Source organism: Ziziphus jujuba, chromosome 8, assembly GCF_031755915.1.
Source record: "Ziziphus jujuba cultivar Dongzao chromosome 8, ASM3175591v1".
In the NCBI taxonomy this organism is placed as follows: Eukaryota; Viridiplantae; Streptophyta; class Magnoliopsida; order Rosales; family Rhamnaceae; genus Ziziphus; species Ziziphus jujuba.
In genome coordinates, this window is record NC_083386.1 from 4,108,003 (window position 1) to 4,135,512 (window position 27,510).

The following is a 27,510-nucleotide window of genomic DNA, read 5'->3' on the forward strand; positions in this document are numbered from 1 at the left end:
AGAACTTCATAAAGTACTATTAAGTATAGAAATTATACAACAAGGATGAAAGAAATATTACAATTGAAATAAATGAAGACACTTCTTGAATTACAACAGCGATGGAGATTAGATTCGCTCCGAAAGAACATTTACCAATCCTTGTACCTAGGGGAACGGAATTTAAAAATATAAGATGCTAATCATCTCAATGAGTGACCCTATCTACTATACAATTATAAAGCAACAATAATTATGGCACATTTGATTAAATAGGAATAAATAAGTAATTAGATAATAATTATTTGAAAATAATGTTTCTCTCAAAACCCTTATTATGCACTCCGTTGGAAAGGTTCCCTTTTTAAAATATTTTTGCAAAACCCAATATTTTATGCCCCAAAAATCCAGGAATCATTAATTTAATAAAAATTTAAATAATCCAAATACAAATAAAAAGTAATGAAATATAATAAAATAAATTTAGAATACTTGCATAAAAGAAATATAACGTACAGGAAAAAAATTCAATATATGGTTCATAAATTTGATTTAATAAACTAAATTAAACAATGTGAAAAGTATAATTTAAATAAGTATAATTAGATAATAAAACAAATTAAATACATTTAATTTAAATACGATTTTAAAACCTTTAGGATTTGAAATTTCTATCTTAAAATTAATACTTGACACACCACACTATATACCAGTGATGTCCTACGATACCCAGTGTCCCGAGCACCGTCCGGTGGGAGGTTAAAGAGAGAAACTTGCATACGGTCGCTTCGGCGTCCCGACAGCACCGCTGCTTAAACCGTCATCCCGGCCATGGAGGGGGGCAGCTTATGTGCACTATATAAAACTTGCCTACCCTCGGTCTAATGGCAACTCACGGGAGATATTATAACTTGCACGCTCATCCACATATACAGTACAGAACACCAGTACTATATGAGTGCGTCTAAAATAAATAACCAAATTTTATTATAAAAAAATAATATGTAATTTTTCCAAAATTCACCGTGGGAATTATACCATTTTTCGAACTCAACCTCCCACATTTTTCTTTAACATTTCCAGCATAAATCCACCGATAACAATATCCGAATAAGTTTTTTCCAAATCATAAAATCAATCAAATAATGTTCCATGGGCATAATTATAAAATTTGAAACCACCAACTTAAACCAATATTTTCCTTAAAATATTTAAAAACAAATCATGTCCAAAAATAATATTAAAATCCAAATAGAATTAATTAATGAAAACACCTTGCTCATGCGTAATAAATACAATTAAATCATAATAATAATAATCGAGAATTTCTTAATAACCCAAACTTTCATTTAGCTTCAATGGGTATATATATATATATAAAAAATAATATTTTTCCACAATTATATTTAAATTCCACCACATGAGCATAATTCTAGATATCAAATTAACACAAAATAAGTATAATTAATCATCCCAAAATAGTTTTAAAGATGGGTCACTCACCTCAAGCATGTGTATCAACCAAGATCCTCCGCATGATCAACTCCACTACCCACACGTGCACCTAAAATATCCACAATACACAAAACTAATTATTTTAATATTTTAATCGGGTAACTCCCAAATGGATACCTGGGGAACGAATACAAACGACAACCATTATTGACGAGTAATATACCGAATCGAAGCTTGAGTGACGAGGATTACGAATCTGGTCTTACTTCCTGGAGATCAGACCCGAGGTGGTTGGAATCTCACCAGAATCTCACCGAAAAGTCAATTTTTCCGGCGACCCGCCGTGCTCACCGGAACCTGTCACCGCCGACGACGCGTCCGGTGGCCACTGGCCGTGATTTTTGGTGGGAAGGTAGATCTGGTGATGGGTAACTCAATGGAACTGGCAGTGAGGCAAACGGTGGCTGGAATAGGAAGAAATCGGGGTTTGAAGGAATCGGCACCACCGCTGGAAAAAGCCTCGATCCAGGCGCATCGGCGGTCAGTTGGTCATGGTTTTTGGCTGGCCGGCCGGTTTTTAGGTGGTCTTCAAGGTGGGATGGCGCGTGTAAGGAAAGGGTGGCCGAAAAACGGCTAAGTGGAGGTGGCCGGTTGGTTTCTCTCTCTAGCTCTCTCTCTCTCTCTCTCTCTCTCTCTCTCTCTCCTCCCCTCTTTCTCTCTCCTTCCGCCGGCCCACGCATTTTTTCCTGAATAAAAGCCACCCGTGGGTGACACTGTTCACTCATGGGATTGGCTGAAATTTCGACATGTGGCACACACTGCTCACTCAAGCCAAATATATTAAAATATTACGGTATTCGAAAAATTTCACATGTCCATAACTTTTTAACTAGATGTCCAATTTAAGTGTGCTATTAGTCTATGAACTCGTATCAACGAGTATTTTACAACCATACAAAAGCCAAAACAAAATTCTACAACCATAAAAAGTCAACTCCCGGCACCTTTTGGACAATTTGAATCTCGACTTATTTTGCCCATAACTTTCAAACTGTGGCTCCGTTTTTGAAGTGCTACTAGTCTACGAACTCAGGGCATCATGTACTTCGCTACGGTACCACGATCAACTAGAAATGTCACCCGAAACAAAAAGTCAACTTTTTGACCCATTTGCTCAACGGTCAACCTCGATCAACGTGTAAGAATTCCGATGTAGTTTGGGACGGGGTGCTACATAATAAGAAAAATCCTGAGAAACATATGGGGAAACCCAAGCTGAGAAGCTCAACAATCCATTTTATAATGATACACCAGAGCCCTTCCTCATAATAGTAGCTGTAGAGCCTTTCAAAGAAAAGGTCCAAATCTGCAATTGGTCCCACATTCAAACTCTCACCATTAAGAAGCCCTGAAGGGCTCTCACTACCAGGACTTGGTACCGTTCTGTAATAAGATAATTCAATCTCTGGAGGTACATCGTTAAGCAATCCTGTAGTTAAAGAAGATTCACCATGCCACTTCCACTTAAATATGTTGCAAGAATTTGCAGCGTTTGACCCACTGAACATCATTCACAAAGATTGACAGTGGGCAAATACATCCAGTCCATTCCCTAAACCACACAAACTATCAAGCCAAGGTTTTGGATGGATGAAAGAGATCAGAGAAGTCCCTCTTATCAACATAAACAAAGTTCAGCAAGTGCAAGAAAAATAAAGAGGAAATGGTAACAAAAAAACTAGTTCAAAGAGTAAATTTTTAGATATCTTAAAGAGAGAAAGCTTATTTACATATATTTTTTACAATTACTAAAACAAACAAATAAACCGTTGGAAATTACGTTACAGCAACTTAACATTAATACTAAAAAACTAGTCCACCGCGTTTATTTTAGACAACCTCAAAATAAGACGTGAATTAGTATAACTGCATATTAGTATATTAGTATAACATGACCATAAGTGAGTATTCTGTCAATATTGACATCCAATCTATTTTTTCAATTGAAATCAATTAGTGGCAGTCATGAATAACACTAATGCACGGTAAGGCACATGTGCTAAATTACATAAGTTCTATCAGCACCTAAAAAAAACAAATCAACAAGATAAACTAAAACTGAAAAGGTCGTGGCAAAGAGATGAAACATAATCCACAGCTAAACAATTATTTAACTCCAAAAATCTTTCTCACCGAATTACAGTATAATACCTAGTCATCAATTGCAGCAATCATTGCAAAGAATAAGCAATATCATGATCAAGTCAATCCATGACAATGAATTGGATGTCCTTTAATATACTCTGCAAAGAAATCCTTGACATTTGATATGTGTTAGAGATGATTTAGTTGTTAGGAAAGTAGTTTGTAAATTTAAGAAGTCGTAGTCAATCATCAAGCTAAATAATACTCTAACAAATGAGCTAGTTAGTAGGACTTCAAAACCCAATTTCATTGCACTCATAACGAAAGTAAAAATCAATGCTTAACCAAAAAATATTTTAAGGAAGAAACAACCTCTGAATAACTACATATAAAAGGAACTAAAATTGAACAAAACCCACCACAAAAAAGTAATTATTTTCCATTCTTATAAAGTAAAAATCAAAAGCCACAATCAAATCCCTGATTTTCACTAAAAAAAAATAAAAAAATAAAAGCCCCAGGAAAAAAATAAATAAATAACATGAGCAAAATACAGATAAAATTTACCTGCAGCAAAGAATAGGAGTCAAGAGGAGCAGCCAACAAAGACTAGTCGAAATCACTAAATTGCATATGCTGCGCAACAACAAACAAGGGTTGAAGAAACACCAAAGGAACAAAAAGAAATAACAACGAGAAGGTTGAAAAAGGATACTAAATTAAAATTCTGAGTAATGTAATGTTTTTTTTTTTTTCTTAAAAAAACAAAAGGCAGAGGAAACAAAAAGACGATGGAGAGGGGTTTAGGCTATTGGGTATTGGATTGCGTGAAAGAACAAGGAATTTTTTGTAACAAGGTGGCAACACAATACCCTAATTCTTTTAAAATACTCTTTCTTCACAATACCCTAATTCTGAATTCCGAACTATCAAATTGAACAGGTATGTATGGAATTTTAGTGACCTGAGAGATAAAACCAGGTTGTTTGGAAAAAAGGCAACTAAGTGAAGAAATCTTCATGAATGAGAAGAGGTGAGCCAGCTTTAGGAGAAGGGTGATGAAGGAAAGGAGAAAAGCCGGGTGAAGAAAAAAAGGAAAAAATGGAAAAAAAAATGTAAAAATATTTAATTTTGATATAAGGACATTTTAGGATTATTGAAAAATGGAAGGGTAAAACAAAAAAAATAAAAGAAGAGGGGGTATATTCTGTTAAAGCCCTGCCAGTGAGGGCAAAGGGCCAAATTCCCTTTTGTTATTTGATCATCGAGACCTTAACCTTAATCGGGTCGGATATACCATTTAGGGGAATTTGGCCCAATGTCCCTTTTGAAAGAGCTTTGAAGATATATACCCACCGAATTGTGAACTTTTTTATTTTGCTCTTTAATATCCATTATGCCCTTAAAAAACTTTTAAAAGACATATATGTCTCTTCTCTCCCTCTTTTGCTTCTTCTTTTTCTTTCAACTCCCAACGCCTTCACTTCCACGGCCTTCATGTTCGTGCTTCTGCAAATGCTACTGCTGCTGACTCTGACAATGGCAATGGAGCTGTACTACCTCCAGAGAAGAACCCATATGTTACTTTTTATGGAAGACAGTATTTCCCTTTAGCTGCCACTGTTGGTCAAGTACTTCCCTTTTACTCTTTTTCTTTTCCCCCCTTCTTATGGAGAAAACGATGCTTTTTTCTTGTTAATTATGCATTTTCTTATGAAAATGGAATATGGGGTTTAGTATGGTGTTTTTAGTGAAATGGGTCTAAATTATTTGAATTTCTTGAACTCTTTTTGGAGTTTTGGTTATCAGAGAATTTGTAGATTAATTTTGTATTTGGATGTGATGGCTTGGTGTTACTACAAGGGTTTTGGTAATTACCGATGAAACCTATGGTAATTTTTTCAGCAAGAACAAATTGATTACCGTAGGTTGCATCGGTAATTACCGAAGGTCCGACGATAATAAATTTTTTTTGCCAATTTGAGAACTTTTTCAAAACTTTTGGGGTTTTTTCTTCTTAGGATCATTGAATAATATATATTGTGCATGTTGTTGCATTTAACACACATTAGGGGACTTGTGGGGGCCAAAATATTGGTGAAATGTGATAATCATAGGGGTTCCGATAATTACTGATGAAACCTACAGTAATTTTTTCAGCAACTACAAATTGATTACTGTAGGTTTCATCAGTAATCACCGAAGGCCCTACAGTAATCAAATTTTTGTGCCAATTTGAGAACTTTTTCAGAGCTTTTGAGGTTTTTTCTCCTTAGGATCATTGAAAATGTATATTTTGAATGTTGTTTGCATTTAACACACATTAGGGGACTCGTGGGGGCCAAAAAATGGGTAAAATGTGATTACTATAGGGGTTTCGGTAATTACCGATGAAACCTATGGTAATTTTTCCAGCAACTACAAATTGATTACCGTAGGTTTCATCGGTAATTACCGAACGCCCTACGATAATCAAATTTTTGTGCCAATTTGAGAACTTTTTCATAACTTTTGGGATTTTTTTTCTCCTTAGGATCATTGAAGAATGTATATTTTGAATGTTGTTGCATTTAACACACATTAGGGGACTTGTGGGGGCCAAAAAATTGGTAAAATGTGATTAACCTAGGGGTTTCGATAATTATCGATGAAACCTACAGTAATTTTTCAAGCAAGGACAAATTAATTACCGTAGATTTCATTGGTAATTACCGAAGATCCTACGGTAATCAAATTTTTGTGCCAATTTAGGAACTTTTTCAGAACTTTTAGAATTTTTTCTCTTTAGAATCATTGAAGAACGTATATTTTGCATGTTGTTGCATTTAACACACATTAGGGGATTTGTGGGGGCCAAAAAATTGGTGAAATATGATAACCATTTGTTGCCAATTCTTTTATTTTTCATTTTGAATCATTACAATTCAATATACCTACTTTGATAATGTGTATTTGAGCGAAGAATAAATGATTATTCCCACCATAATTCCATACACACATTAATATCGTATTATCATGATAATGCCATCTTTATAACGGTAAATAACATGGGAAATACTTAAAACACAATACTATTTTACCAAAGTAATACCACCTCTGTTTTCCTTTCCTTTATGAAAAAGCATCTCTCACCTCTCCTCTTGTAAGCATATGAAAGACTTAGGAAAAATTGCATTCACATTATAGCCTACAACTGATTCAGATTCCGCTTCGGGGAGATCAAATGGAGCTCGACTAGTTTCTGCTAGACGAGAGATAAAAAACATAAACAATATAGGGAACAAGGGAATACCGGACCATATATGCTTTTAACGTGAGGATCTTTTTAATTATCATCAAAATTGCGTTTATTTTTTCTTTCACAAATCATCCAAATTTACAATTATTTTTTAACAATGTATTGCACCATAGAATATGTTGAGTGCGACATTCTTTAATGATAAAAAATATAAGAAAGAACACCAGTTGCAGACCTACTCTCTCTCACTTTCTCTTCTCTCTCCCAATTTCTCTTCGGCTGCAGACCTGCTCGCTCACCAAGTAGATGTCGAATGTGGTGACTCCGAGGCTTGTATATCCAATCATTTCGAAGGTTTCCAAATCCCAGAATTTCAGAGTTCTGTCTGCTGAGCCTGGAAAAAGATTTGTATGTAAAAACATTACTGGTTGCTTCTTAAACATTTTAACAAGATTTAAATGATCCCCGAAAACCAATAATAATATAAAGGACTTATACAAACCATTTTGATATAGTTATAGAAATATCAACTTGAAAATTGTTAACAAGGCAGCAAGCCTGTCATATATTTGCAACAATTTCTACAGCAAGGCGCTGACAAGTTTAATTAACTCAACTCATGAAAGCAACTTGGCTTCCGACCTCTACAACGGCAATTTTTTTCATGTGTTTTTTATATCACATACCATCACCTTCAACTCTAGCGGAGATAACCAGTCCATGTCAAACCTACCCTGAATATGTTGTTTTTGGGTATGAAATTAATAAGCCTATAGAAATAATAATAATAATAGTAATAATAATAGAGCAGGGAAGGAGAGGGACCACACCAATAGACTAAACAACAAAACTTTCCCATTCACAAACCCAGTAAATCAAAGGATATCTCAAGCTTGGATAAAAAGGCTTAGACCTCAAACATTTTACACGCCTGTTTCTACATTTTTCTTTCAAAGAAAAAAAAAAACACACACACACACACACACCACCTAGTTGTAGCTCCAATAGCGAAAATCAGACTGTGGCATAAGAACTTCATAAAAGCCTAAGAACCATAAGTAACAAATAAATCAAGGTCATTACATTTAAACAAAATATATTGCTAAAATCAAAATTATGCAATAACATAAAAATTTATAATAAAAAAGTACTTTTTCCAAATAGAATTTCATTAAGTTCGCAAAAGTAATCACTTAAAAAAAGTTCATAAAAATATTCAAAAGTCTCTATTAAATATACTCCAGTCATTGCGATAAGGGTGGTCAACAAAGGCTTATAAAGCCCCTATCAAAGGGTCACTACAAAAGGATATCGAATTTGAAGAGTATTGGTATCGGCAAGAGGGGAGCTATGAGTCACCTGAGCTGCCAACTTTTTGGTTGGTTGATTCTCAAAACCATATAAAGAGAAATAAATTAACAAAGGAAATTACATATCATAGTGCTCCTTTGCCAAATTTCCATTAAATTTTCACACATATTATTTAAAACTCATAATCATTGTTATTAAAGCATAGCCATCCCATAATTAATTAGCCTTTGCATTATCTTTTTTTCATCCCTCTCTCTGTCTACTCTCTGGTCTAACATTGTTGTTAGTGGCCATTCTGGTTTTAGGCTAAGGTAGCCTTGCCATTAATTTGACAAACTTTTAAGGTATTATAGAGTGGACCTAACTCTGCATATGAAGCCAATTAAATAGATACAAAACAAGACATTTAAGTATCAACCAAAAAAAAAAAAAATGACACTTCGAATAGGAAATGACTAAGACAAACTGCAAGGCTTCTCCAGCAATTTGTTCTAGTCAATTAACTACAATTCAATACCAAACAAGTGGCATTAGCCATCAACAAGCAAAAGTAGTCAACGGCCTCATGGTTGACCCATGAATAAATCCTCAATGATCACCATCTGTGTCTTCACCAGGTCAGCCATTGTTCTTTTAAACTCTATATTGTAAGATGGAAGCGTGTTCTGTATCCTTTAATGGTGACACTACGGTAGAATTCTTCCATACCCTTTAATGGTGAGAATATGCTTGAATTATTCTACATGGGACGTTATGATAATGTAATACTTAAAAATTGGAGCTTTCATAAGAGCTATTAAATTCACTTCTTTAGTGGCTTGTTCATAAAGACTTCTTTGGTTGGCAGCTATTCTTATATTATTCTGCAACCCCCTATAGTCCTTTAGTTGTGACACTAGAGGCATTTTTAGTTATGACACTTCAAAGATAATCAAAAGAAAGTAGGAACACAAATCTACAGAAGTATTGGCACTAAATCGTTAACCAAGGAAAAGATTAGGTGTATTATCTGAACCACATCATCGTAGAGTTGAAGTGATTTCAAATGCCCAGTGACTGACTGTTATTTACTCTGACAAAGGGGCTTATCCAATTTATCAGAGAGAACTAAGGTATGATATCTCTGTTGCATGAATATATATTACTGGAGAAAAGAACAATCTACCACATTATAACTCTAGAAAGAATATCCTAAGCAATTAATGCCATACTTACCAGTTTTGGTCCTCAACATTGCTTTTCCATAGGAATTATAACTACGAGAAAACTGGCATGTAAATGCTTAAATGTGGCGAGCCAATAATCAATGGATTCAAAGGAGAAAAGAACAAAAATTCTTCAAGAAAAGAAATCTCTCCAATGAAATGTGAAGCTATTGTAATCATCTATGTCATTTAAGTCCTTAAGTTGCCTCAGGCCCACAACATGTCAACAACTATTAGTGCAGCTAGCAAAATAACAACTTTAGACTAGATTGAAACTAACGTACTCTCCAAGCCTACTTATTTTCTAGGGATAAATTGAAGTCAACTAATAACTTTAAAAAAAAAATGTCTAATCAATGAATGTTAAAAAAGAAAAAGAAAAATATGCTACAAATACATTGACAATCATATTTGTAGGTAGATAGCTGCATACCTCAACACCTCAACTTTAGATTACAACTCTTGTTGGCTAATTTATGTCCAAGTTCACTCCTCAACTCCAATACAGAATCAGCTTTCAAAGCCTATGCATAGAAGGACAAATCTAACATAAACAAATGTATAAACTTGACATGACTGTACAATAAGAATACGGTCATCAATTTACTTCTACCTAACACAACACCTCTATACACTGGAGCAAATAAGTACAAGAACATATATAAAAATGCTACAATGACCCATGTTTGGAGAGAGAGAAGGATACATTGACTATATCATGCAATCTCCAAATGCTCTAGCCACAAGAGCAACCTCATATGATTGACCGAGAGAATCATTCCTGCTTCTAGGATAAGCCGGTTAATCCCTGACTAATTAAATCCTTCAAATTCAAAAAAAGAAAATGCAAAAGCCTTATACACCCAAATAAAGAGAGATTTTGTAGCTTTACAGCTTTAAAAGATAATAAAAAAATTAAAAAAAATCAATAAACCGATAAAAACAAATTACCCGCTTGAACGAAGATGGATTCAAAGATCAAACCCTCATTGAAACAAAATTCAAATCTTTTAGACCACTATCAGCTTTTTCCTTGAAATAATAAAAAACAACAGTAGCTCCACTCCTCCGAATGTCAATAACCCTCTCCACATTCTCACCAACTGAACAAGAACTCTCACTGCAATCTACTGCGGTCTTGTAGTGATCCGAAACCACCATTCTGCTGACCTTAGAAGAGATTTCCTGAACAAACCCAGACGGATCCACGAAGTCTAGAAGGTAAATATTGCTGATTACAGCTAGAGGGAGCTGATTGGAAGCGATGGGGTTGTAGACGTACGTTGGGGAAGAGCATCACCAGAAGACAAGCAGCAGAGAAGAAGAGGTGAGCTGCTAAAGCTGTAAAAGCTCTATCTGGATGTGGTAGGTGAGATATTGATTAGTGAGAGAAAGAAATTGCACGTGGTTTACACAGTAAGGATAAAGTTGGAATAATGAAAAAAAGATGGGTAGATGAAAAAAGTTTTAAAGGGCAGGGGTATTTTTCATTAAGGTGTTTAAAATAAGGGTATAAGGCCAAATTCCCCCCTAAAATATTGAGCTTAAAGCCCATTGGAGTCCAGAAAAGCTCAACACAAGCCCTCCTCGATAAGGCCCACAACTTGGGATTCAAAATTTTCCTCGTTTTCTATTTTGTTGGTTAAAAAAAAAAAAAAAAATTCATCGTGAGCAAAACTCAAAATTATATAATTTTTATTTTTAATTTTGTGCATGCTAGGCTCTGAGCGCCTTGCCAGGCGCAAGATCTTTATTGAACATTTAAATTAGTCTTTTGCGTGATTCTAATGATTTTTTTTTCTTTTTTTTTTTTTTTGGTAAATGGTGATTGTAGTGATTTGATCCAACATAAAGGTTTAGAGTCACATGCAAATTTTGTCTTTATTACTATTTTCACTTTAACAATATTCAATGCTGTAGTCTAAATATCTAGAGAGCAGTATATGACCAACACCATTTATAACAGTGGCTACGCCAAAGCCTTTAAAGGTCCTCAGTAATCTTTCATGCCAAGACTAGGAAACAGAATGCAAGCATCAGAATATGAACTTGATGAAATAACAACTGTCCTTAGTCTAATTATAACTCATATTAAAAAGTTTTTGTGTGACATAATTTCACTATAATCAAATCATAATAGAGATTTTGGTTTCCAAATAGCTAACTCGTGTACTTATTGATTCATATTTGGTTATATATGAAATGTTTATTCGGTGTGGAACTTTTTTATATTTAATGCCGAATTTTCTTCTTCCACAGAAATTTTATTTTAGAGATCTTTATCATATTTCCTAGAGAATTTGTTGGTGACTTCAAAGAAAGAGACCAAATAATATTTTCAACCAAAATTTTCTTTGTTTTTCATGAAACTTATAAAATATCTAATGCATAGGAAAAGATAAGTAACCCTGCATTTTGAGCAACCCAAACAATAAGAATTGCAGGCCATGCCAAGCTTCTAATCTATCAAAAGAAAATATTTTGTTCAACAAAAAAATTGCCTAAGCAAATAAAGCACAACGATATATCATGAAAATCAAGTAGGATAAAGGAGTCTATCTTGGCCATAGAAGAACATCAAGTGGACGTACAAGCCATGACAAGCAACCACACAAATACATAAATTACAGCAGTTATAGATAAGTACAAGGAAGATAAACTGTAACCTCCTGTCCCGAAGTATACCAGAAATTTTTCAAATTTGAGCAAGATTGATCGGGTTTGACCGTCATTGATCGAGAAGGGGTCAAATGTTGATTTTTTGCTCCTAATGGAATTTCACATTGACTGAGGTACTGTTAAAAAGTACACATTGTCATGAGTTCATATACTAGTAGCACATTGAAAATGGAGCTACGATTTGAAAGTTATGAGCAAAACAAGTTGAAGTCCAAACTGTCCAAGGGGTGCCGGAGTTGACTTTTTGTTCATGCAAAGTTGACTCATGCATAGTTGTGAAGTACTCGTCGATATGAGTTCATAGACTGGCGGCACGCTTAAATTGGATGTCTGGTTAAAAAGTTATGGACATGCAAAGTTTTCCGAATACCGTAATATTTTAATATATTTGGCTTGAGTGAACAGTATATGCCACGTGTCGCAATTTCAACCAATCTCATGAGTGAACAGTGTCACCCATGGGTGGCTTTTATTTTGGCAAAACACGGGCACCGGGGAGAGGAGAGAGAAAGAAGGGAGGAGGGAGAGAGAAACCAACCGGCCACTGCCATTCACCCACTTCTGGCCACTAGAACAGTACACCCGCCACCCTAGTTTAAAGCCCACCTGAAAACCAGCCGGCCAGCTAAAAATCACTGCTAACCGACAGTCGACGCACCCGGATCGAGGCTTTTTCCGGCTGTGGTGCTGATTCTTCAAACCCAGATTTCTCCCTATTTCGGCCTCCGTTTGCCTCACCGACGGTCCCGTTGAGTTACCCATCACCAGATCTACCTTCCCACCAAAAATCACGGCCAGTGGCCACCGGATGCGCCGTCGGCGATGACGGGTTCCGGTGACCATGGTGGCTCGCTGAAAAATTGACTTTTCGGTGAGTTTCCGGTTGCACCGCCCCTCCTTTCCCACTAATTCCAACCCTCTAAACCCAAATCCGAGGTTTTTTTCCTCCAATTCACGACGGATTGAGAGAATCGAGGACTTGAAATCCATGAGCTTTCCGACGAGATTCCGACCACCACGGGTCCGATCTTCAGGAGGTAAGCGTCAATCCACGATCCTCGTTCCACAAGCTTCGATTCGGTATATTACTCGTCAATTTTGGTTAACGTGTTAAACCCCCCGGGTACCAGCTATTATTTATCCGAATAAAATATTGATTTATTTGAGTTGTGTAATATTATTGTTCTAGGAGCACGTGTACGTCGTGGAATTGATCCCATTGAGAATTTTGGATTAATTGCATGCTCAAGGTGAGTGACCCACCTTCGAAATTATTTTGGATGATTAATTATATATTTTGTGTTAATTGATTATTTGGAAATTATGTTTTATGTGTTAGTGATTTAATAAAATTATTCTTTAATTTTATATTGTTAATTTATGATAATCTCAATGTGTGTTTTGGCGCCAAAAATGTATTTGTGAATTAAAGGAATTGTGGTTTTAATTCCTTTAATTTATTGTTATGTTTATTATTAGATTTATTGTGCATAGTTATATGATTTTAATACTTATGAAATTATATGATTTAATATTACTTTGGTATGGATTGATTGTATGGATTTGAAGGGAATTATTTATTTTAAATTTATTATATATTGAGAAATCATGGAATTTAATTATTTATGAAGTTTATATGGGTTTAAAGGATATGTTGATTTAAATTAATTTTTGAGAATTTGAGAAAGATATGGATTTAAATTATTATGTTTCAAAAAAATATTTATGCATTGAAATATTAATGGCTTGACCTTGTGCCATTGAAAAATTTGGATATTTAAGTTGATGGATTTGAAATTGACAGTATTTATGCGATGAATTTATAACGATGATTTATAAAGGAGTTGTGGAAAATTTACGGGTTTAATTTGATGGAATAAACTCGATGATATTTATGGAATTTTGAGATTTTGAAATGTATTGATTCTATGATTTTTAGATGCACCATACACGTACTGGTGTTCTGTGTATATGGATGTGATTAGTGAGCACATGGATGTGATTAGCGCGCAGGTGATTTATGGGGTTGTCCTATGGTTGCCATCGGATGAGGGTATGCCACCCCTCCATGGTCGGGACACCTGTTTGCAGTGGCGCGGTGGGACGCCATGCGACCGTATGTCGATTTCTCTCTTTAACCTCCTGTTTGGCGGTACCTCGGGACACTGGGTACTGTTGGCGCCACTGGTATATAGTGGTTGTATCAAGTAATTTTCGAAACATGATTTTCAAAATAAATATTTTGAAATTGTATTTAAATTAAGAATATATTTAATGTTGTTTTTATTATTTATTTCAAATGGAGGTTTTAATTTGATTTAATTTTTCCTTTGCTTAATTATTCAATAAATTGATTTATTTTAATTATTTAATTATTTCCTGAATTGTCTTAATGTAAGTTCCATTAATATTTTTGTATTATTTGTTTATGACATTTATTAATCATTTAGTAATTGTTACGAAATTATTTTTATTTCTATTCCTATTTTATTTTCATTATAAATTGTGGATGCTTGATTTATTATATTTTATTGATATTTAGTTGACTAATTGATTCCTTGGTTTTTGGGGAATACAAATAATAGGTTTTGCGAAAATGTTTTAAAAGGGAAACTTTTCCAACCAAGTGAATGGTGAGGGTTTTGAGAGAAAATATTATTTTCAATTAATTATTATTTATTTACTTATTTATTCTTAATTAATCAAATGTACTATAATTTTCGTTACTATTATAGTTATACAGTAGATAGGGTCACTCACTGAGATGATTAGCATCTCATATTTCTAAATTCCGTTCCCCTAGGTACAAAGTTTGAGAGACGTTGATCATCCGGGGCGAGCCCGACGTCTCAGTTCATTGCCGAAAGTCCAAGAAGCATTTCCTCCCTTTTTCCTCTTCATCTTGTATTACTTCTTTATCTGCCGTGTATTAAAGTCATATTTATTTGTATAATGCTCTGTGTACTGTATTGGATACATTTTATTAAATACTGCATTAATTCCCTGTTATTATTTTAAAGTGCTGCAAATTAGTGGAATCAAATTGTAATAAGATGGGAGGAATAAGGTGGTGTTTATAGAAGTGTGTTTTCAGTGCAGTAAAGTTGTGGTAAGTCCAACCTTTAGGGGAGGTTCTGCCGGATTTTCCATTGGAAGGTCTGGTAGGGTTTTTTTGGTATCAAAGCTTGTCTAGGGTTCCGGTGAGGAATTTTGGAGGGGTCTTGACATAAACATTGTGCCTCATTAATAACTCAGCATCAAAAAGGAGCTACCACTGTCAAGGAGGCGCTCTGCCAAAGAGCTGATTAACAAACAATTAGCTAAAGAGAATCCTACCATACGTAGATCTCTACCATTGGAAAGAAGAAAGAATTTCTTTGCGATATTGTTTATTAGTTGACTTCTTACTCTTTATATAATAGTAGCCTTAAACAATGATTCTTTAATTGTGTAAAATCTGTATCTATTTTATACTCTCTTCTATGACCATGTGAAACACAGTTTTAAATCAAATACAGAATATCAAATTCTTCAATTATGACTCTAAGAGAAAGTTTAGGAGCAATGTTTTGTACCTGATATAGTGACCTTTCCATCTCCAAAGATGAAATCCATGGAGCCTTGAATGAAGCAATCTTCAACTTGGTGCCTTCCACTCCTATCTAACAGTGTGTCTTGTGCACCATGCATACCACATCCATAAAATGAAGCTTTCTCTCCATAAACTTGAAGGGCTATTGCTTGACCATCCTCTACTCCAGGAGCCGGAGGAGGAGCTGTGTTCTTCAAGAAAAACCAAAAAATAGAAGGAATTAAGCTGTCATCAAACAAAAATTTTACTTTAATAGTAGAGTAAATGATGCCAATAATATACCTGAAAGCTAAGATTGCAGGCAATGAAGTTAGAAGCTGGGATGTTAATCGAAAAACTATTAAATGTCCCTCCCCTTAGCCTGCAGTGTCATTCCACGATAGAAATGTCTTGAGATAGCCCTTGCCTTCCAATATCAAATTTGTTTTGTTTTCAGGCTATCACCTTCTCCCTGCCAACCAGTATGAGTTTAATAAGACTTCCTAGAAGCTATCTCACATTAACAAGCCAATGTATCAAGCTTTCCAACAACAAACCAGCAATATATTCAATCTGATCTATACGCAAGCTAATATATTCTTAAACGATGAAAAATCATTCAGCTATCATACAAGCAAGACAGCCGGCTTATATATCAGATTTAAGCCAAAGATTAAGGAAAGTGGCAACCAAATGTTACAACAAGAACAAGCAAATCAAAAAGCATATATCAACGAGATAAGCAAACAAAGAAACCAAATTTCGTTAATTAAGAAGAGGAATTACAAGCACGTTAACATATACAGCCCCTGTTCTATAAACCAGAGCATCCCTCATTGTTTTCCTCTATAACCCTGAAAGCCTCTCCCTCTGTTTTCACACAGACAGGTTCAGTTTGAAATGCACGTGCAATCTTAGACCAAAACATAATCATGGATACCTTAGAGAGCATGTGAAACGTATCGAGCAAAAACGGCACTGTTTTTGGAAATGAGAAACATATCATGGATACCTTCGACCAAAGAAAACAAAATTAAAATGAAAATGAGAAATAAAATGCATACCTTAGAGACCACGTGAAACGTATCGAGCAAAAGCTCCAACCCTCTCTGGCAGAGGCAGCCTCCGATCTGCATATCAAACAATTCTTCAAAGCCCCAAGCTCGCACTCCACCGAAACCCCTGAACTGCCCGATCTTCTCCTTGAGTTATGGCACGGGTATTGACTTTGGAGGTCGAATCAAAGAGTGTGGAAAGGAATGAAATTCAAAGCTCAGAAGGATTCAGAATCGAAATTCTGCGAGTGAAAGAGAGTAGGCTTAAACCAGAGCGGGTGGGCATCTAGTAGGTCAGAGAAGAGGTCCATGGCTAATCTATTGGTGGCTGGTGTGTTTGCAGTGGCGGTCGTCTTCTCGGAGTCGAAATCTTGGACTCCATCAGAATAGGAAGTGAATTAAGGTCGGAGATCAAGGGAGAGGGAGAGGGAAAGCGAGATGGTTAGATTGAAAATTTCTGGTAATTCTTAAAAATAAATGCATAAATGCATACGATATTATCGGTTAGGACAGTATATGACGCGGTCCGTCTATGCGGATTCATTGCATGTAGATTCGTATCATTGACCATGATTTTCAAAAAAAAAAAAATTATAAATACTATATAACAGCGTTGAAGATAATTTTTTTCAAGACCATCGTTAATAGTGTAAATTTGTGCACGAACAAACTATACCATAGCATTGTCCATTATCAATTTATGTTTATAGTTTTGGATTAGTAACATCACTAAAACTACGTGATAACCAAGGGATTAATGATGGTTGAACACGATAACAATATGATCATACGATAAGAAATATATCTTGATAATATAAATTCATAAATTCATATTTTAAAAAAAATATAAATTCATATTTATTAAATATTTTATCATATTTCTTGATAATATTAATATTATTTTCTGATAGGTAATATTCTAATCCATCTACTTAATATTAAAATAATAAATATTATTATTATTTTCATACTGCTAAGAGCATTTTTCAATGAACTTTTTTATTGCTAAAAAAATCTGCCACCTTTGTATCGCTGAAAAGATTTGCTACGTCAGCTAAAATGGATAATTTTTATAAAAAATTCTTTTCAATGATTCTGTAGAAAAGCTTGTTAAGTTTATGTGATAAAAAAAATAATAAAAAAATAGAAGCCATTCAATAAGGAAAAAAAAATTAAGTGGTCCTGAATTCTCTTCATCTATAATACCCTTCAATTTAAAAACTTTAGTAAGTGTTAAAAATTTCGTTGATTAAGATTTTAAATAGTCAAACCAAACAAATCAAAATATAAGATAATTGTATTGAAATAAAAGTACTAAACTTGAAAAAACTTTTGCCATTTGTTGAAGTTTAAATAGAGGAGCTTTGTGAAGAAAGGTGATTTAAAACCACTTCATTTTTCTCCGTCTAACAAACTATTTAATTGTTGAGAATCTATTGAGGCATGCTTGTTCAGCAATTTAACCTCTCTGTCTCGACTCCTTCTCTTCCAAAACCTCAACTCTTTCCCTACCGTATTTAAACTAGAGGTTTATATGTATGTATATCTATTGTTTTTTTGTGACTTTAAATTAATGGTGAATATGAGAAGTTGATAGGATGATGTTTGGTGATGAGGTGAAAAGGAAGGAAGCAAAATATATATATATATATATATATTTACAAAATTATTGTTTTACCCCTCTTTAATGATATTTTAGCCTAGGACTTCGTGCCAAACAAAAAAGAGAGGGTTTTCTACCTGGTTTTAGAGAGAGAAACAGTGGGTTCTTCAAAACCCCATCAATGGTGCCATGCTCTTGGTGATTAAGCTTGTAATCTCTTCAAGTTAATGAAAATCGTCATCTCCTTTCTTGCCCGTGGACATAGATCATCTTGATTGAACCACGTAAAATTTTTGCGTATTTTTCTCTCTCTCTCTCCTCTTATATTTATGTGCTTGTCTTTCTCTCTCTAGATTTTCATTGGGTTTTCTTGTGGAATCATCTATTGCATCTATATTTGCTTGATTGTGAACTAATTATGGATTGTTTGCTACTTGTGGGTATATATATTACTTGCTATACACAGGTTATATCTCTACAAATTGGGATCAGAGGCTAGGTTGATGAAAATCTAGGGATTAGAGTTTGGAGATTTGGGGTTTTTGTGTAGCTTGTTGTTGTTAGCTTCTTATAGTGGAATTAGAGGTTCCTTGGTTGAAGCTAAGTTGATTATAGTGTACCCAAGCAAACTTGACCATGTTTACTAAGTTTGAGGTGGGGAAATTCACAGGCTCAAATGATTTTGGCCTTTGGAAGATGAAAATGAAGGAGATGTTAGTCAAGGAAGGGTTAGATGTGGCTTTAGAAGGTGAGGAACACTTACTGGAAACCATGGATGTTAGAGAGAGGAAAGAATTATTGAAAAAGGCATGTAGTTCAATAATTCTTGGTCTTGGAGACAAAGTGTTGAGAGAGGTGCGGTATATTCCTGGGTTGAAGAGGAATTTGATTTCTCTTGGTACATTGGATGAGCATGGATGTAGTTATAAGGTTAAGAGAGGCACTTTAAAGGTCTTGAAGGGTTCATTGGTTGCGATGAGGGCTTCTAAGAAGAATGGCTTGTATGTGCTAGATGGAAGTGTGGTTCAAGGTGACGCTTCGGTCTTGGTGAATGAGAAAGTGCGCGACACCACATTTTGGCAGAGAAGGCTAGGCCATATTAGCAAGAAAAGGCTAATTGAACTTAGTAAACAAGGACTTTTGTGTGGGCACAAGGCGAAGAAACTTGACTTTTGTGAGCATTGTATCTATGGCAAGCAAGCGAGGGTGAAGTTCAACATTGCGGTGCATCGAACTAAGGGGATCTTGGATTATGTTCATTCCGATGCATGGGGCCCCGCCAGAACGAATTCAATGGGTGGTTGTAGATACTTCATGACTCTCATTGATGATTACTTAAGGAGAGTAAGGGTTTACATATTGAAAACCAAGGATGAGGCTTTCATTAACTTCAAGGAATGGAAGGTTATGGTTGAGAACCAAACCAGAAAGAAGATGAAGATGCTCCAAATGGATAACGAGCTCGAGTATTGCAATGAGAGTTCAATTCCTATTGCAATGAGCATGGAATTGTGAGACACAAGAGTGTACGGATGACTCCTCAACAAAATGGTCTTTCCGAACGTATGAATAGGACCAATTTGGAAAGAGTGAGAAGTATGCTTTCCAGTGCTAAGCTACCTACAAGGTTTTAGGTGGAGGTGGTGAATACCGCGGTGTACTTGATTAATCAGTGTCCTTCGAGTGCTATTGAGTTCAAGATTCTAATGGAGAAGTGGTCCAAGCACGTACCGGATTTAATTAATCTCAAGGTCTTTGGTTGCACTTTGTATGTTCATGTAAACGAAGGCAAGTTACATCCAAGTTCTATGAAATGCATTTTCTTTGGGTACCCGAAGGGTGTCAAAGGCTGTAGACTTTGGAATCTGGATACAAGGAAGTGTGTGATTAGTAGGGATATGGTGTTCAAGGAGAGTGAGATGCTTGGGTTGGCAAAGGATGGAGAATCTTCTAGTGGAGGTGAAGTTGACAAAGAGACATTTGATCTTGTGATTGAGGATAATCCAAGAAAGAAAGTAACTCATGAAGAGCACCATTATACACAAGTGGCTCAAGAACAAGTTGATGAGGTAGTTGAATGTATCGATGAGGAGGTGGTTGATGTTGATGACCTCCATGATTATAATTTGGCTCGCGATAGAGAACAGAGAAAATCTAAGGCACTGGTGAGATATGATTTTGCGGATTGTATTGCATATGCTCTCGAAGTTGCGGAAGAAATGGACTCGGAGCCTGACATTTTTTAGGACACTTTGGCTTCAAAAGGTTTGGGAAAGTGGAAGGCAGCCATGGATGAGGAGATGGATTCCTTGCATAGGAATCAAACTTGGAAGTTAGTAAAGAAGCCTAAAGGTGGAAGGGTTGTAGGTCACAAGTGGGTGTTCAAAAAGAAGGAAGCCGTACCCGGAGTTGAGGCACCAAGGTTCAAAGCTCAATTGGTTGACAAGGGTTATACTCAAAAGGAGGGAGTGGATTTCAATGAAATATTCTCTCTGGTGGTGAGACAAACTTCTATTTGGATCTTGTTATCACTTATGGTTCATAAGGGTCTTGAGTTGCATCAATTGGACATCAAGATGGCGTTCTTGCATGGAGACCTTGAGAAAGAGATTTACATGGCTCAACCCGAAAGATATGCAAGGGGTGCCAAGGTATGCTTGCTTCAAAAATCCCTTTATGGTTTGAAACAATCTCCTAGGAAATGGTATAAGAAATTCGACATGTTTATGCTTGGTATTGGCTTCAAGAGGAACACGTTTAATCTTGGTGTGTATTACAAAGAGTTGTCGAATGGGGAGTTCATTTATCTCTTGTTGTATGTTGATGATATGTTGATTTCGTATAAGCATATGGATGAGATTGATAATTTGAAAAAGTTGATGAGTTCTAAGTTTAAGATGAAAGACCTTGGAGAAGCCAAGAAAATTTTAAGGATCGATATATTTTGGGATAAGGAGAACTGGGAGATATTTGTCTCTCAAAGGAAGTATATTAAGAAGGTCTTGGAAAGGTTCAACATGGGCGGTGCAAATCCCATGATCACGCCTTTAGCACCCCACTTCAAATTGTCATCCAAGCAATGCCTAGAAAGTGAACAAGAGAGGGAGAGCATGGATAAGACATCATATGCAAGTGTCGTAGGTTGCATCATGTATTTGATGGTGTGTACTAGACTAGACACCACTCATGCTGTTAGTGTGGTGAGTAGATTTATGAGTAATCCAGGCAAACCACATTGGGAGGCTTTGCAATGGATTCTAAGCTATTTGAATGGATCCATGGATGTTGGCTTATTGTATCGGAAAGAGAACAATGGTAATGGTGATTGTGTTGTCGGATATTGTGATGCGGACCTTGGTGGTGATCGGGACAGGAGAAAGTCCTTGACGAGTTATATATTTTTGGCTTGGGGTAATACTATAAGTTGGAGAGCTTCGATACAACTGGTGGTTGCACTCTCAAGTACCGAAGCCGAATAGATGGCAACCACGGAAGCAACAAGGGAGGCATTATGGTTAAAATGGTTGGTATTTAGCTTGGTGTTCCCCAAAACCAAGTCATTGTGCATTGTGACAACCAAAGTACAATCTTCTTGGCAAAGAATCAAGCTTTCTCGGATTGTACAAAGCATATTGAGAAGAAGTACCACTTTGTTCAAGAATTGAGCGACAAAGGTGAAGTGGATTTGGTGAAGATTGTGGGTGAAAAGAATTTGGCAGATATGTTGACCAAGGTAGTGCCAATGGAGAAGCTTAGGCTCTGTATGAGTCTAAGCAGTGTGCAAAGCAAGTGATGAGGATGTGTGTGCAAGCAAGGAGTGATGGGAAGTGATTTGAAGAGTTTGTGAATTTAGAGTCAAGGTGAAGAAATGTTGTTATTTGTGACTCTAAATTAATAGTGAACATGAGGAGTTGATGGGATGATGTTTGGTGATGAGGTGAAGAGGAAGGAAGCAAAAAAAAAAAAAAATTACGAAATTATTGTTTTACCCCTCTTTAATAATATGTTAGCCTAGGACTTCGTGTCAAACAGAAAAGAGAGGGTTTTCTACCTGGTTTTAGAGAGAGAAATAGTGGGTTCTTCAAAATCCCATCAATGGTGCCATGATCTTGGTGATTAAGCTTGTAATCTCTTCAAATTAATAAAATCATCATCTCCTTGCTTGCCCGTGGATGTAGATCATTTTGGTCGAACCAAGTAAAACTTTTGTGTGGGTTTTTCTCTCTCTCCTCTTATATATATGTGCTTCTCTTTTTCTCTCTAGATTTTTCATTGGGTTTTCTTATGGAATCATCTATTGCATCTATATTTATTGATTGTGAACTAGTTGTGGATTGTTTGCTACTTGTAGGTATATATATTACTTGCTATACACAAGTTATATCTCTACAGTATAGATATATATATATATATATATATGTTCTTTTCATCTTTCCATTTTTCAAGTCCTGAGGAGCTGTAGCATGTGTCGAATTAGGGGTTCACACCCAAACCACGAAAAAAGCTATTTAATCTTTCTTTCCTTTTTTTCTTTTTTCCCCTACATTTCTAGAAAATTACACTTTTTACAAACATCTTATATATATTATATATAATCAAGTCGATATGTTAGATTTCTCACAATGATTTTTTTTTTATTAATCTTTAAATCACATTAAAAATTAAAATTTTAAAAATTAATTAATATATTAAAATTCAATTTAAAAAAAATAAAATTCGTCGAAATTGGTGAATTATAAATATATTTCTAAATTTTACATTTTAAAGCAATTTAAAAATTAAAAAATATGATAATGATAAAATTAGCAGATTAACTGATAAGAGTCCAGTGTTATATATATATATATATATATATAACTATGTTTTAGTTTTAAATAATACAATATTAGATCTTTTCTCTATGGAAAATAATATAAAGCTTACTATGGTAAGTTTTTGGAATCCCTTAATAGAATACATTTACTATTTTCTTTTTCATTTGGAGTGGCTTTCAGTGCATTATATAGGAATGGCAATTTGCCCCACACGATCCGAAACCTGCGGTGCACCGCCCCTAACGTGGCTGTTTTTCCCTAAAAAATCAAGGCAGCGGGGCAGGCTCGGGGCAGTAAATTAAAACCTGTATCGGGGCTGGGCCGGGCCAGGGGAATAAAAACTTCGGCCCGAACCCGGTCCGGTATATATATTTATTATTTTTTAATATAACTTAATTTATGTTAAAAATGATGTAAATTAAACCCTAACCCTAATAACTCATTTTCTTCTTCTTACTGTCATTTCACCTTCACCTGCACCTCACAATTGCTGCCGCACCAAACCATTCACACCAACTCATTTTCTTCTTACCATCATCACCTTCACCTTCACCTTTTCACCTCATAGCTGTTGCAGCACCAGACCATTCACCAACTCATTTTCTTCTTGCCGTCATCACCTTCACCTTCTCCTTCACCTCACAGCTGCTATCGCACCAGACCATTCACCAAGCTGCCGACCCACCAAACTTCACCACCACTAAGCTACCATTGCCTCCACCAAGCTGCCGATCATCACCAAAACTGTAACCTCACCAAGCTTTTGAATTCCTTTTTTTTTTCTTCTTCTTTTTTTTCCCCACTGCGATTAGCTTGATTTATGGGGATTGGATTTTTTTCGTTTCATTTTGTGTTTGTTTGGTGGAAAATATGTTTTAATGTATATGATATGGAGTTGCTTATGTTATGGTTCAATTTATGGTAATTTTTATGTATTGTCAATCGATTTGGAAGGGTTTGGAACTTTGGTGTGCTGATGATGTTTGGATTCTTCAAATTCGTTGTTGTTTACTTTGTGTTTGCTTCCTCTTTTTTTTTTCTTCATTTCTTTTCCTAATTTTTTGGACCAATTCATTAAGATCAATTCTTTATTCCGAACATGCTCTGTAAATGATGTAGTTATATTCTTTATTAGGTTCAAATTGCCAAAGAAAAAGAGCTAAGAGTTGGTAAATATAAGTCAAAAAAAAAAAAAAATCAGTGTCATTATTTCAAGGAAATAATACCAAAATAATACAAAACAAAAGGGTATGGTGGAAGGAAAAAACAAACAAAACAAAACAAAAACAAAGGCAAACAAATCTTATAAATGGAAAACCATGAAAGTCAGAAGGGGAAAAACCGCCCCGTACCGTCCTCGATTAGGAATCCCCGTTCCCACCCTGCATCTAGATAAACAGGGAAAACCGTGGGGATGGAATGAAAAATTCCCCGTGAAAACGGGTATGGAATTTCAAAAATCGGTCTCATCCCGCCCTGTTGACGTTCCTACACAAATGGAAAAAAAATGAAAATATTAAAATAATCCGGCCCACAGCTCATGCTTTTTTATTTTGTCATCTGTATATATCTTTTATATTTTGTCATGAAAGATTTGAAACACTTGCATGTGTCTCTCTCTTGTACTTGTCTCATTCTCTCAAACAATTCCAATTAAATTCTGATCACATATTCACTCATAAATATTCCCTTATCCTTTTACTTGGTTTTATGTGTAATTTCAGAATATATGTTCATCTTTATATTAAAAAGAAACCTACATGATTTGATATAAATTTAATTGCTTATACATATAGGCAATATTTTAAAAGATGAAAGTATAAAATGAGGCGTTCCATTGTTTATAAAACGAGGCATAAACCTCAAAGAGTCCGGACATAGAATTTTCCGGTATAAAAAAATAATGTAAAAAATATTAAATATATTTAAAACTATTAGAATTGATATATTTAAAATACATTATGCTTTATTAGATTTTTATTAAAAATAAATAAAAATTAAAATGATGTAATTTTAAAACAATTGTATACTATTAGTTCACTTTTATTAAATTGTAACATAAGAAACTTCTAGTTTATCATACGTAAACATTATATTTTAACATTTGGAAGCGCGCTTTGTGTGGGCTGTTGATCCATTTTCTTTTGGTATGGGCTTTTATCAATCTATTCTTCTTTATCTAAAGGTGGGTTGGATATATTGGGTAAAGGCTTATTATAAAGGGAATCTAGTCCATTACCCCTCTTTTGGAGGGCTTAATAAAATGTATTTATACCCTCTTAAACTTTTTTTATTTACCTATCTATATCTATTTTGTCCATAATAAAAATTAAAAATGATTTGAATGTCTTCTTTTTTTTTTTTTTTGTTTTTTTTTTATTCTCTTTAAGAACCCACGCCATGGTCCCAGTTCCCTGCACCCTTTTATCTTCCTTCTTTTCGTAGATAATCCCTCCCATTGAAAACAAAAAAATCTCTGCCTAAACCATTGCTCAATGGATTGCACGATCTCATCCAAAAGCACAGCCATAACACAAAAACATGAAAAAACAAAAAAAAAAAAAACAAAAAAAAAAACAAAAAACAGAACCCAAATCACAGCAAAGGATAGTGAATTTTTTTTTTGATACGTCGAAGTTTTCGACCAGGTAGATGTGAAAGCGGCAATTCTGAGGCCAAGACCAGGAAGGGTGGGTGGAGCTAATTACTAAGTCTAGGATGCTTCCTCCACTCAACCCTATTTCCTTTTTGCTCCATTCAGGAAAAATGAAATAGGTTTTCACGTTGATTTTTCTTTTTCTTTTTTATATTTGAAAAGAATAATTTGGAAATATTAAAGAATAAGAGGGTAAAATAAAAAATAAAAAATTGAAATGGGATGGGTATTTCATTGAGACGTTAATAACCCTGTTATATCAAAGTGTGAGGCCAAAAAAAAAAAAAAAAAAAAAAAAAAAAAAAAAAAAAAAAAAAGGGAAAAGTGGAAGACCGACTACTTGAATGAGGATGATAAGCAAATTCCATATACCGGCGGTTTTCCAATCCTCAACAGTTAGGGTGTCCGAAGCGAGTCTTGATTGAGACCCAATTTTTAAAACCATGCTCACAGGTTTATTTTTCAATATTAAATTTTTAATATAATAAAATCAAAAAAATAAAAGATTAACACATAAATCAAGCGAGTTCCATTTTTAGTATCCACATCCATATGTCTGTCATTATAAAATTAGTAGACTGATCTATTCGAAGGCAGTTCTAAAAACAGGTCTCAGATGCTTTGACCCACTTGGTTTATATGTGCTAATCTTTTAATTGTTTTAATGCTAAACTTATAATATTAGAAACTAAATCAATGAATAAATTAAAGTAAATTTCTACACCATCGTATAGGACTTATTATTAGTATCCATGTTCACATGTATATTAGTATCTAGGAGATCATTTGTGTGTGTGTATATATATATAATTTTACTAATAAAGTGGCTTAGCTTGATCAGCTAGCACTACTACCCCTGCTCATGGGTGGAGGATGTAGGCGACAACGTAAAATATATATATATATATATACACATCTATAATTTTACTAAAAATGGCAAATTCAAAAATTGACAACCTCTCATATTAACAAATGTATTAATAACCTCTCTTGTGCACCAAAATGTAACAACAACCTCTTATATTCGCATATTACCCAAAAAAATAAAAATAATAATCTCATATTTGCTTGTTTCCATTGATAAACAGGCACTTCAGCAGCAATGGCAACAACCACATCTGCTCACTCATGCTTCACACAAAAGAACTAAAAGGACTTTACATCAGCAGTTATAAAGGTTTAGCTAGGAGAAAAACAAATTCAAGAGTTTGATGCTATCTATAATTGCTGTTTTAAAAATATTTCTATATATTTATTTATTGGTTTTAAATCTCGAGGTATCCCACGGGAAGCAACTTGTGGTCAGGTCCAAGCCGAAGCCTGAGCGGGGAATAGTCCATCCTAAAAAGCTGATAACTACGAAACAAATTCTAAAGGTTTAGCTAGGAGAAAAACAATTTCAAGAGTTCAATGATAATTGTTGTTTTTAAAATATTTAAAATATTGTTAATAGCTGACAACTTATTTATGTATATATCACTATGAAAAATATAAACATTAACCACGGGCTTTTTAGCTACGATGAATTGTTGTAGTTGCAAATATTTAACACGAAATTGTTGACCAGAATATGGTAATAGTCTATTGTCGATAAAAATATTTAACCACACGATATAAACTTTTTAGCCGCAATTTTTTTCATGGCCAATAACCTCTGTTTTCTTAATTATATACTGTATTTGGTAATCTGAGGTTTAATTGTCAATCAAGGAGTCATCGTTCAACTATCTGTTTTCCATTGGTTAGAAACTTCATCATGGTATCAAAGCGGGAAATCCCCAATTTTTATGTCCACTACT

The 27,510-nt window shown here is 34.8% G+C and overlaps 2 long non-coding RNA genes across 2 annotated transcripts in view; one reads left to right on the top strand and one right to left on the bottom strand.

Moving 5' to 3' along the window:
* Nucleotides 1–27,510, top strand: part of LOC132805119 (uncharacterized) — a 283,618-nt gene that overhangs the window by 198,298 nt on the left and 57,810 nt on the right. The gene's annotated exons all lie outside the window — the stretch shown is intronic.
* Nucleotides 6,881–10,762, bottom strand: LOC107428677 (uncharacterized). Its single transcript, XR_007239705.2, has 4 exons — nt 10,285–10,762; nt 10,040–10,156; nt 9,767–9,857; nt 6,881–7,211 (listed from the first exon to the last, which is right to left on the bottom strand). It is a non-coding gene; the product is annotated as an uncharacterized LOC107428677 (long non-coding RNA).